This window comes from Microcebus murinus, chromosome 1 (genome assembly GCF_040939455.1).
Source record: "Microcebus murinus isolate Inina chromosome 1, M.murinus_Inina_mat1.0, whole genome shotgun sequence".
Lineage (NCBI taxonomy): Eukaryota > Metazoa > Chordata > Mammalia > Primates > Cheirogaleidae > Microcebus > Microcebus murinus.
In genome coordinates this window covers 28396076-28408461 of record NC_134104.1, presented here as the reverse complement: position 1 = coordinate 28408461, position 12386 = coordinate 28396076, and the positions used below count along the sequence as shown (strand labels likewise).

Sequence of the window (12386 nt, the reverse complement as noted above, 5' to 3'; positions counted from 1 at the left end):
TGATGAGGCTCTCACAGAATTATGAAGTATGCACTCCATTGCTGTACTGCAGCAATTGTTGGAAAGTGCTGCCTCAATATTTGGTTGAATGTTTCTTGTTCTACTTTCCATCCATTACTCATAATTCTCCCTACAGGTGCTATGTAAACATGCTACCATCTGCCATTGAATAGGATGAGCTTCCTTTTTCAGCGAAAATTTGACCAAGGGTGTCCTCTTGTTTGGAGTTCCAGGACAGCATACTAGTGTTTATTTGAGACCCATAAGCAAGTATCATCTGAGGTTAAGCTGCCATCTGGAAGTGCTGCCAGAACCAAGTCTGGCATCCACTGAATCTCTACCTCTTTCTCTCTTCCTGGCTGGACTCCATCAGGGCAGGTAGAATTTCTCTGCAAAACTTCGAAACATAATGCACGTGATTGAATCTCCTTTCCCAGAACATAGAGATATCCACTGCTGAGAGTCAGCTGTTCTAACAGAAGAAGACCTGTGATGACACTTCCTTAACCCCATTTCCTCTTTTTCTAGAAAAGCTACCTTTATTTTGACAGAAGTAACTTTCTTCTCAAGAATAACAAAGGTCATTTTCTGATATTAATTTCATTAACACGTGAAAAACAAAAACAGACCCCAAGCCCAATTCACAATATGGACATGCATATGACTTTGATGAAGGCCTTAATAGAAAAAACTGGAGCTTGTTCAGGTTCATGTATGCACATAGTCTTTGTATATAAAAGGGTCATTTGGTCCCAAGGGTAAGGAATAAGGAATCCAGACAGGACAAATATGACCTCAGTTAGAAATCTGCCACTAACTTAATCAGATCGGCGTAACAAAAAGTAATTCATAGAGAGGATTTAAAGCAACAATACATTTTGAAAAAAAATTACTGAGATGGTTTGGCTTCCAATGAATTCCCAGAATGTTCTGAAGTTTCCAAAACATTTGGAGGAATAATATAACACCAAGTTTTTTTGAATAGTGGCAAGATAGATTTGATTCACCAACTTATTGCATAAGAAAAATGTATGTCAACCCAAGGGTAACCTAGGGTTACTACATTTGTACTATTAATAAAACAAGTAGATTAATTATTATTTGAGTATTCTTAAAGCATAGATATGAATGCTTCATCTACCTACTTGACATATCTTAAAATAAAATTCAGAATGATTTTTCATTAGTAAAGCAGACAAATTTCTAATTGTTATAAGAATAAGGAAATGAGAAAAGAAAATAGAATTTACTGAATAAGTCCAAATTGTTTCAGGGAATATATTATGTATTTAATCTTACTTTTTTACCACAGCCCCCAAATAGATATACAATCCCTATTTTCTAAATAAGGAAATCTCAATTTTAAAAAGCAGCTCATGTTGTCAATGGTCACAAGAATAATTAATGGTGGATTTAGATTTGAGCTTTGTTCTAATTAATTCCTCTATAATTTGTTGATTAGTGCATTTACAGGAATATTAAAAATGATAATTTTAGGGATAGCATGTTTAACATGTTAAAAGAATCAGAAGTAACTAAAATTAATAATGAAAACTTCGTGTACTGTGTGTATACATGCTTTACTTTGATGAACTGAAATGTACACAGTACTTAAAACTGTGTAGGAATTGTAGACCTACTGTGACTACATAATAACACAACTTTTATTCAAGATGACATCCTTTACTCTAGGTCAGGGGTCCTCAAACTTTTTAAACAGGGGACCCATTCACTGTCCCTCAGACCGTTGGAGGGCCATTGGAGAGTGTGGCTGCACATTCCACACATGCGCACCGTGTGCCCGGGACTAGTTGGCTGCTAAGCAGGACAGGCAGCAGAAGCAAAAACACCTGGCGGGCTGGATAAATGTCTTAGGTGGGCCACATGTGGCCCGTGGGCTGTAGTTTGAGGACACCTGCTCTAGGTAAATGAAACACACTTATACCTATGAAGAAGAAGGCACCCCAGGGAGTGTCCATTACACAACCCTTTGTAAATTGTTCCTTTGGAGTGTTTTGTGCTATTGAAGGTTTAAAACATATATATGCCAACAACTTCAAATTCCTATGAAGGACAGGAATCAGAGAGTAGTTCACCTAAAACTAAGAAAACTCTAGAGAAGAATGGTAAAGAGAATGGATTCTAGACCCAAACTAGGATTTTGTTGCCACCATATACTGGGTATATGACCATGGTGAGTTAATATACAGTAAGTAAGTAACAGTTTGTCCTTTTGTAAAATATGAGTAATAGTACCTATATCATAGTGTTATTTTTAGGATTACATAATTCAATATACTGTACTCAAAATACTTAAAACAATGCTTGGTATCTATCATGCTATTTAAGTGTTAGTTGATATTATTACTATCATGCTCTTTTATGGCCAGATCTAAAGATTCCATTTTAATAGAATGAATCTGTAAAGGGAAATTCTGTATTTCTGTGTCTCTAAGTATTAGATTTAATATTTTCTATCTCCAAGTACTAGATCTTCTTTGAAAACCAAATGATATGTTTAATTTATTAATAAATGTTTTTCTCATGGAGAACTTATAAGTTAATATCTAGTAATTACATTAAAGGAGTAGGAGTTACATGGATAGGATCTTTTTGTATTTTTTATTTTTAATTATTATGGGTACATAATAGTTGTATATTTTACATGGTACATGTGATGTTTCATACAGGCGTATCATGTATTAAATGAATTAATGAATTAATCATATCAGGGTAATTGGGGTATTCATCACTTTAAGCATTTAAAATTTCTTTATGTTAGTAATATTCCAATTCCACTCTTTTAGTTATTTTAAAGTATATCCTATCTTATTGTGAATTACAGTCCCTTAATTATGCTATCAAATATTGTTCATTCTATCTAACTACATATTTGCACCCATTCCCCTTCCGCACTTTATCCCCACCTCCCTGTTTTTCTTACCAGCCTCTGGTAAATGCCATTCTATTCTTTGTCTCTATGACATTAAATATTTTTGTGACAGAATCTTGCTCTGTCAACTGGGCTAGAGTATTGTGGTGTCATCATAGCTCACTGAAACCTCAACTCCTGACCTCAAGTAATCCCCCTGCCTCGGCCTTCCAGAGTGCTAGGATTACAGCATGAGCCACCATGCCCAACAGAAATCAATTGTTTAGCTCCCACATATAAGTGAGAACCTGTAAGAGCTGTCTTTTGGTGCTTGGTTTATTTCACTTAACACAATATTCTCCAATTCCACAGGATAATCATTAAAATTAACAAAATCTAATCAAATTTTATAAATAGGCTCCCATTCATTGTGTCATTTGCATTTAGATTTTTCAAAAATTTAAAGCTTATGTTCTTGGAACTTGATACAGGATCCTATTTCCATTAAATAATTCTCTTCCAATACAAAACAATCAAATCTATTTAATTTATGCTTTTATACAAATTTTTGATTTGTGTTTACTGCAATTATCTTGTTAATTTATTAATCAGTAAAAGTGATGTAAACATGTTGCCCAAGACTTAGTCCACAGCAAACAATCTACATTAATAATTTGTTAGAATTGATATTAATATTTCCCTAAAATCAGACTGAAATGTGAAATTTATATTTTATAAAAAGTTTGTAAATCTTAATATTGTAACCTTTATTAAGATGTTTTTTACTATGATTATCAAAAATTAATAAAATAAATCAGCCAATTCCTTATTTATATATATTTTAAAGAAACAACACATTAAGATTTATACTGATTTTTAATTCAATAATTCACTTATTCATGAAGCAGTGATCATACTCCTTGAATAGGGCTGGGCACTCCATATGATAAAGTCCTCTGTGGATTGAATAACATTCCATGTTTAATTGTTTTTAGGTAGCCAGTGTATTTTAAGAGTGATTTCTAAAATAATATCATAAGCACCATCTTGTCTGATACAATGAGGGTAAGAGTCACACATAGAATATCTTATTAAATGCTCTAATAAAGGTACAGAATATAATGGAAATAGGGATAGAAAAAAATAATAAAATGAGGAAGATTGGGAAGCCTTCATGAGGAAAATCAGCATTTGAGTTAGTCCTTAAATGACTAGGATAGGGTGTTGGTTACTAGAGAACAAAAGAAACAGCAGAAATTAATACCTGGGGGCAGGAAAGAACAAGATGTATTGAGGAATGAGATGTAATCTAGTGTAGCTGGAATATTGGTGTCACTTGGGCACCGCACTTGAGCAGCACAATATGAGACTAGAATATTAGAAAGAGGTCAAGATGCCATCTTGGAAGCAGAGAGCAGCCCTCACAAGACACCAATCTTGTCAGTGCCTTGGTCTTAGACTTCCCAGCCTCCAGAGTCATGAGAAATAAATTTCTATTGTGTATAAATGAGATGAAAAAAATAAAAAGAGAAAGAGATCACATTGGGAAAATATATGTGTGCCCAGCTTAAGAATAGAGATTCACTTTTTGTAAGTAAAAGGAAGTCGCCAAAGGATGTTGGATCATACAGAGATACTGGCAGAGCTATGTTTTATCAAGATAACATTGATGACAGTGAAGAATGGATGTGCTCACATTCAGGTGAGACAGTAGCTCTATCTAGTCACTTGGTAGTTTCTTCATCAGTGTTTTTCAAATGGAATTTCTGTTTCTGTGACTTACTATCACAGCTCCCAGAGTTTAACTATGAATATATAATATACAAAATGCAAATATTCATTTACATCCATTGGACAGTAAACAGTTTTTGTAGGTCTTTTTTAAATGGCTGACATACAATATTAGTTTCTTTGGGTATCACAATCATATGCCATTAAGTGTATGGCCTAAAAGAATGGAAATTTTTTAGTCTCTCATATTTCTGTAAGATAGAAGTCTGAAATCAAAGTGTTGTCAGGATCAAGGCTCTGGGAGAGGATTCTCCCTTGACTCTTTCTAGCTTTTGGTGGTTGTCTGCAATACTTGATTTCCTTGCTTCAGTGCAGTTTCTGTCTCTGTCATTGAATGATATTCTACTCTTTTCTGTGTCTGTGTTTCTTCTCTTCTTTCTACAAGGACACCAGTTATATTGGATGTAGGGCCTACTCTGCTCCAGCATGACCTCATCTTAACTTGATTACATGTGCAATGTAATGTGCATGACTTTATTTCCAAATAAAGTCACCTTCATAGGTACCAGGGTTTAGCACTTGAATACATTTTTTGAAGGATACAATTGAACCCACAACACATACTAATCACATTTTTAAATGAACTATTCAGAAGCTTCTGTAGTGAAAAATACTGAACTATCATTAGCTGTTGGAAGTTAGTGGAGCTGTGGAAGCCAGAGCTCTTCACTGAGGAAACAACAGATAATTTTTAATGGTTCTTCCAGAAGGTCTAACTCATCTGTGCTACATTTTACTGAAAAGACCAAATCATCAGTTCTACTCTTTTTAAATTGAGCTGAATGGCATGGTGTTTAAGACAGTCATAATTTAGGAAGGGACCATTGATTATATTTTTCAAAAATAGTTGTCAATTCTTTTATCAATACTGTTTCTTCGAAGCCAATTTATCTCTAAATGTCCTTTTTTCCTACTTTTCAGTGATTATGCCATTTCCCCACACCTGCTCGTTTACCACATATGAAGATAAAGCTTAGTTAGTGTCACCTACAAACATAATAAATATATGTGATTTTCCAGATGAAGATCCAAGTCAATAATGACATGTGAAATTATATGAATCTTGGTACCCAACAGTAAAGACTATCATCTATTAGCCTAATGCTAATAGTCAGACTTGCACTAAGCAACCTGTTTTCATAGTTTAAACAATATTTTCTAAGCTTATTGATGAAAATTTAGTGAAGAAATAATCAGAAGTGTTGATAAATTATACCTACCAAGTTTCAATATATTATTAATAGAACTGACACTTTTAAATGAGAGTGGATTAGTTTGATGGGTCTCATAGCTCTTCACAGTCATTAGGCGCTGGCCATTGCTTTCTGCATGATTTTCTGTCTCTCATTTTCTAAGCAAATTGTTATTTATGTCTCTTCTCAAATCACAGTAATTTTTTTATTGCCAAAGAAGTAGTACACTCCTCTAGGTATACAACTCTATCCAACACTATAAGCATTATAAAGGAAACATTATTTTATATATATTTTAAAAGTATTTTTAGTGGCAAAACCTTGTAAACCAAAGTGTTTTTGTTATGCATATTTTTCATTATCTACTATGCTATCCATAATTTAAATCATTGTCATTTACCAGGTTAGTGGATAAAGAGATAGAATGATATTTTAAAAAGAACTATTTGTTTACAAACCATAGCAAATCATAATCACATATTTTATACAAGAAATAGTAACTTTGAGTTTAACTCTAGTTATCTACATAATGATTTTCATGATGTTTTTAAATACAGAAAGTAATTGAGTAATAAAAACTAGATGTGTTAAGTAAATTATTTGAAAGTTAAAAATTTAAAAATAGATCTCTTTAAATTATTTCTCTTGTCTAATTGAAATTTTGTGTCCTTTGACTATCTCCCCAATATCCCTGTCTTCCAGCCTCTAATAATCACCATTTTACTTTCTGTTTCTGTGAATTTCAACTTTTTAGATAGCACATATAAGTGAGATCATGGGGTGTGTGTCTTTCTGTGCCTGGCTTATTTCACTTAACATAAAGGCCTCCAGGTTTATCCATGTTGTCAAAAATGGCAGGATTTCATTTTTGAAGGCTAAATAGTACTCCATTATGTATATAAACCACATTTTCTTTTTCTATCCATCTGTTGATGGACAATTAAGATGCTTTTATATCTTGGCTATTCTTAATAATGCCACAATGAACGTGGGAGGGGAGTGTAAATATCTCTTGAATATACTGATTTCATTTTCTTGGATATATACCTGGTGGTGGGATCCCATGGTAGTTCTTTGAAAGCTAAAATTTTTAATGGAACTTTTAACTAATACCTTACAACAAATCATCTATGTTTTACTGGCTAAACTTGCCATTTCTTAAGGGTTGATTTAAGTTAAGTTATTTTGTTGCTTTTGTTGTTTGGAAATCTTATGTACCTAACAAATGAAGGTTTTGAATTTTTTAACACCTAAAACTGCTATTTTGTTCAAATCATCATGTTGTTTTTTGGAAATGTATAAAGCAAATTCTTAGTTTTATTTCTAAGCATAATGTCAATTCTAAACTTTAGGTTTTATTTATACAGATGAAACACTTATAATTATCATCATAATCATAAGTAAGTTTATAGCAATAAGCTTAAACTATTCCTGGTTCAGTAGTGTACAGTGAATTTCTACCTTAGAGCAAAGAAGTGGAGCATTCAGTGCATGTTGCCACAAATTTGTTCAGGTGGAACGGGACTGGGTGACAAAACAGTCGAGTGGCAGGCATGGTGTGACAGCTTACAGACAGACAATGAAACGAAACTTTGAAGAGAGGAGCAGCTGTATTCTATTGTATCCTGCAATTAAAGCTATTAAGGTAGAAAAAATCATCTTTACTTCCACCTTCATGATTCTGGGCTGTCTGTCTGCATTGTCCTAACAAAGCCTGATGTATTATATATTTCATCATAATAAAACATAATTGATGTCATGTGCATTTTAAAATTATCACCACATAATATATGCTTTTAAGAATATATTTATTATCATAAATGTTCAAATACTTATTCTGAATACATTGAAGATTATGGGGATATATTTTAAAAGTATTCTCAGTGGCAAAATGAGTTATTTTGAAGACTAACTTTCAAATTCATTCCACAATAGTTGGTTTCTTGCAAGTCTCTTCTAGAAACTATAAAATTAATAGCTTCCTTTAAAGACACAGTAAGTCAAGCAGCATACATTATTTGGAGTTATTTCTATCTATATAAAAGTTATAGTGTAAGAAAAGCTAGGAGTAATGGTATTAGACATAAGCCATTCCCACCCCTTTGAGTAGCCTTAACTCTGTATAACTCTTCTGTGCCCTGTTAAGATAAAATATTAGGAAAACAAAAGCCTTCTATTTAATTCAGGGATTTGAGCCTATATAATTAAAGACTTCCCATGCATTAAGGGGAAATACAATTTTGGATAAAGAAACAAAGTAATATGCAGGCTCTGAATTCTGGACAGACCTGGGTTCAAATTCTGTTTCTACCACCTACTAGCTGGGGGACTTGATTCAACATGAAAAAATTGTCACAAAATTAGATATTAGATTTGGGTCTATTTTTGTTCACTATTATTATATATTGATGGCATAGATCAAATATTTAAAAATACCTGTTGAGTGAAAGAATGAGTGAATGATTAGCACTTGGAAAAATTTACCAGTATTTGAAATCTTCTTTGTATTACAGCCCTTTCTGTCTTTGATTTTCCACATCTCCTTTACTTTCCATAGTAGCAGATTAGGATTATATAATGTGCTGAAATTTGTTAGTATTGGAGTATTAGGGTACATTATTACATGTAGCAGAGTCTTTGATTATCACCCCCTCCCCTTTAAGAAGACAAGCTAACAGTAGACATTTCTCTGAAGTAAAATGCAAACTAAACAATTCCTTTCAAACTTTGAAAGAATCTTATGAGAAATAGTTCACATGTCCCTTTCCAAAATTAACCTTCAAGTTGATAAAATCTAGTTTAAAATAAACACTGATTCTGATATATAATAATAGAGTGAACAACGTATAAATAGGTGCAATAAGAGCTTTTTAAGAGCTCATTTCCAGCTTTCTGATATTTAGCAGGATAAATTATGAGTCTTATGAGAAATATGTTTCCCAAACCTCCCTACCACTGGCAGGCCTGCTAGAATTATGACTCAGCCTGGAAGCTGTTGTATATGGGACATGTCAAGAGATGATTCAAAGCTCTGAAGAAACAGCATTTCTTTTGAGGAATACTGTCTTGGATAGCTATGATTTCATTAAAAAATCATACTGCTTTTTATTCTTTCTTTCCTCAAAATTAAGAAGGATCTCAGAAAACTTTGAACCAGGCAATCACCATGCAAAGATATCCAACTCTCAACTTTATCTTCCAGAACTGACTTTAATAAAATAAAAATTACCTTTTATCTCATGGATGTTTGAATCATGCACAGAACTTTCCAGAGCTGCCACTCTCTCATACAAAGCAAATGTGACTGCCTTTGTGAAGAACAAAACAAATGTAGCCCCCCGCATCTGTCTCTTGGCTGCAGAGGAGCTTAAACTTTAAGGAAATTAGGGCTTCCATGTTGACTTTGTTGTACAAAGTCACTCCCTGTTAGCTCTAGGGTACTTTTGGCACTTCAGAAATCACTTCACACCTGTCTTAGTATGGCTATATAATATCTTCCATATTTTCCTTTAAAATTAACTATTTTTACTGCTCCCTCCTCTGATTTTTAAAGTAATTTTTTTCTAATGTTTCAGTGTTTGACTCTCTTTCCTGAATTAAAGGGAAAATAAAAACGCTGAATTTTGAAATATTTGGCCAGGTCTTTACGCAAATAACGTTGGCCAAACCATTGTGTCTCTCTTCTTTGATAAGGTGTGGTAATTGGTGATATTTATTGGTATAGGCACTTAGGCTGGCTTGGAAGACATAGAAAAAAAAAAGAAAGAAAAATAGAAAAATTCATAGTCCACAACAACATAAACTTATCTGCATTGTGGCTCTTAGAGGAAATTTTTGGAGATGATGTTGATTTTAGAAAATTGTTTCTCTTCATCACTGTATATTTTTTAATTAGGTGCATGTGCACACATGCAGTTTTTAATCTGATCCCTTTCATTCAGTGTTTGGTCTAACAGTTACCCATGAGAAGATAGCTGTAGGAAGGTTGGCCAAGGTTTCTATGTATTTTAAACTGGTAAAAAGATCTCAAAAGAGACTAATTAGGTGGTCAAAGCTTACAGTTGCTTGTCATTTCCATAAAGATTTATCAGCATGAATAACTTAGGATTTGAGAAATGTACTACTGAGAGTCAAGGTGTATATTCTTTGAGTAGTAAGTGGAGTTTATTCTCAAGCAGATGAAGAGGAGGAGGCTGGACTATGGGATGGAAGAGTCAAGCTTAGGACTAAAAGTATCAATAAAAGGCCTCCTATAAAGAATATCTTTTCCCCTCCTCTCGTTTTATTGGAATCTAGGAACAATCACATTTAGCATTCATATTTAAGTGTTTTTCCTTCTATACCATTTTTCCCCTTACTTTTCAGTAAAGGACATTACATACACAAAGCCTTATGTTGGGAGGAAATTGAGGGAAAGGGAAGTAAGGCAGGTGTGGTCTTCTACATATCAGCCCTCCAATAAGGTCGAGGGTCAGTGACAGTGTCTTACTAAGGACAGGTTTAGTTCTGGAGTTCCAGGTGATGGGCAGAAGTAAGGTAAATCCTAGGCTGACCTATGAACAACAGAAAGGAGAACTGGTTAAGTTTAAGTGTATGGGATATACACAGATCCATGAATGGAAATGAGACAAATTTTTTTCGTTTCCTGAACTATCATCTGGTAGGGACAACAGAGGTATGTTTGGTTATAAATGCATTTTTTTCCCAAAGTTTAATCTCAAATTTATTTTTCATTTAATTAAATTTTTAATTGGCAAGAACAAAATATATATATTGATGGTGTACCAAATGGTATATTGAAATAAGCACACATTATGGAATGGCTAAGAGCTAATTAACATATGCAGTACCTCACATACTTACTATTCTTCATGGTGACAACACAAAATCTGCTCTTTTAGTGATTTTTGAGAATGCAATGTTGTTATTAACCAAAGTTAACATGTTGTGTTATAAATCAATTGAACTTGTTCCTAAATAACCAAAATTTTGTATCCTTTGACAAACATCTCCCCAATAACACTACTCCCCACAAAGGCCCTGGTAACAACCATACAAATACATGGGTAGAACAACATTTGTTCCAAATAATTACAAGTTATAGCATTTCAAAACTCTTGTTCCTGATTACTCATTCATTAACAAATATGTTTGGAATATACCTTTTTTTTAAAAAAAAATGTGTCATGAATTTTCTAGGTGCCACAATTACAATACTGAACATAACATTGAAAACTTTTCCTCTTTGAAATTTACCTTCAAATTGAAGAAGCAAACAATGAATGAGTAAGCAAGAGATGTACAATATAATGTGAAGGAGTGAAGAACTATGAAGATAAATTAAGCAGGCTAAGGAGTAAGGAATTGGCTTACATGATTGTGGGGGCTGGCAAGTGCAAATTCTGTAAGGCAAGCCAGCAAGCTGGAAATTCTGGCAAGAGTTAATGTTGTATTCTTGAATCTATAGTAGTCTGTGGGAGGAATTCCTTTCTTTTTGGGAAACCTAAGTCTTTTCTGTCAGGACCTTCAACTGATTAGATGATGATCACCCACATTACAAATTGTAGTCTGCTTTACTCAAAATCTACTGATTTAAATGTTAATTGCCTCTAAAAAAAATACCTTCATGGCAACATCTAGACTGGTGTTTGATCAAACAACTTCATCATAGTCTAGCCAAGTTGACACACAAAATTAATCATCAAAAGAGAGATGAGAGATTTTAGTTTCTTTAAAAATGGGACATTTAAGCAGAGGCATGAAAGAAGTGAGAAAATGAGCCTTGAGAATATCTGGAGGAGTCTCTTTGCAAGCAAAGGAAAGAATATACGTAAAATTCCTGGGAAAGGAGTATAAAGCAGTGTTTAAAGAACACCCAAATGATGTTTACTATGGCTGAAGTGCAGTGAGCCAGGGAGAGAGAAGATAAATATAGAAGCAGCAAAGGACTTTGTTATTTATTTTAAAAGCACAGGAATTCATGTAGAGCTTTGAGCAATACATTGCAAGACCTGACTCAGCTATTTAAAAGTTCATTCTGACTATTACATAATGAATAGACCACAAAGGAGCCAGAGTGGAAGCTGGAGGACAAGGCATGAGTCTGTTGCACTGCTATGATTGTAGATTGGGTTGCCTTGTAACAGTATTATAGGTGAGACGTGCCCATCCTCTGGACGTATTTGGAAAATAGGCCACAAGATTTGCTGATGTCTCAGGTAAGGGTTATAAAGGCAATATAGGAATCAAAACTTTTAAGGTTTTGGGCCTTAGCAATGGGATGAATGGTAATGCCTTTTACTAAGATGAGGGCAACTGGAGAAGATTCTGGGGAATCAAGGTTTCAGCTTACAGTATGTTGAGTTTATCTTAAAGATGCTTATTAGATATCCACATTGGGAAATAAAGTAGGCAGCTGGATATGAGAGTCTTGGGAACAGAAGTAAATTTAGCAGTTGTCAAAATGTAGAAGTAAATAAGCCTTTAGTGCCATATGAAATTATCTAGGGACTTAAAAAGGTAATAGATCT

General features: G+C 33.8%; 1 protein-coding gene across 11 annotated transcripts in view; it reads right to left on the bottom strand.

Annotated features, from left to right (window-relative positions):
- Nucleotides 1-12386, bottom strand: part of ROBO2 (roundabout guidance receptor 2) — a 1246890-nt gene that overhangs the window by 1068044 nt on the left and 166460 nt on the right. The gene's annotated exons all lie outside the window — the stretch shown is intronic.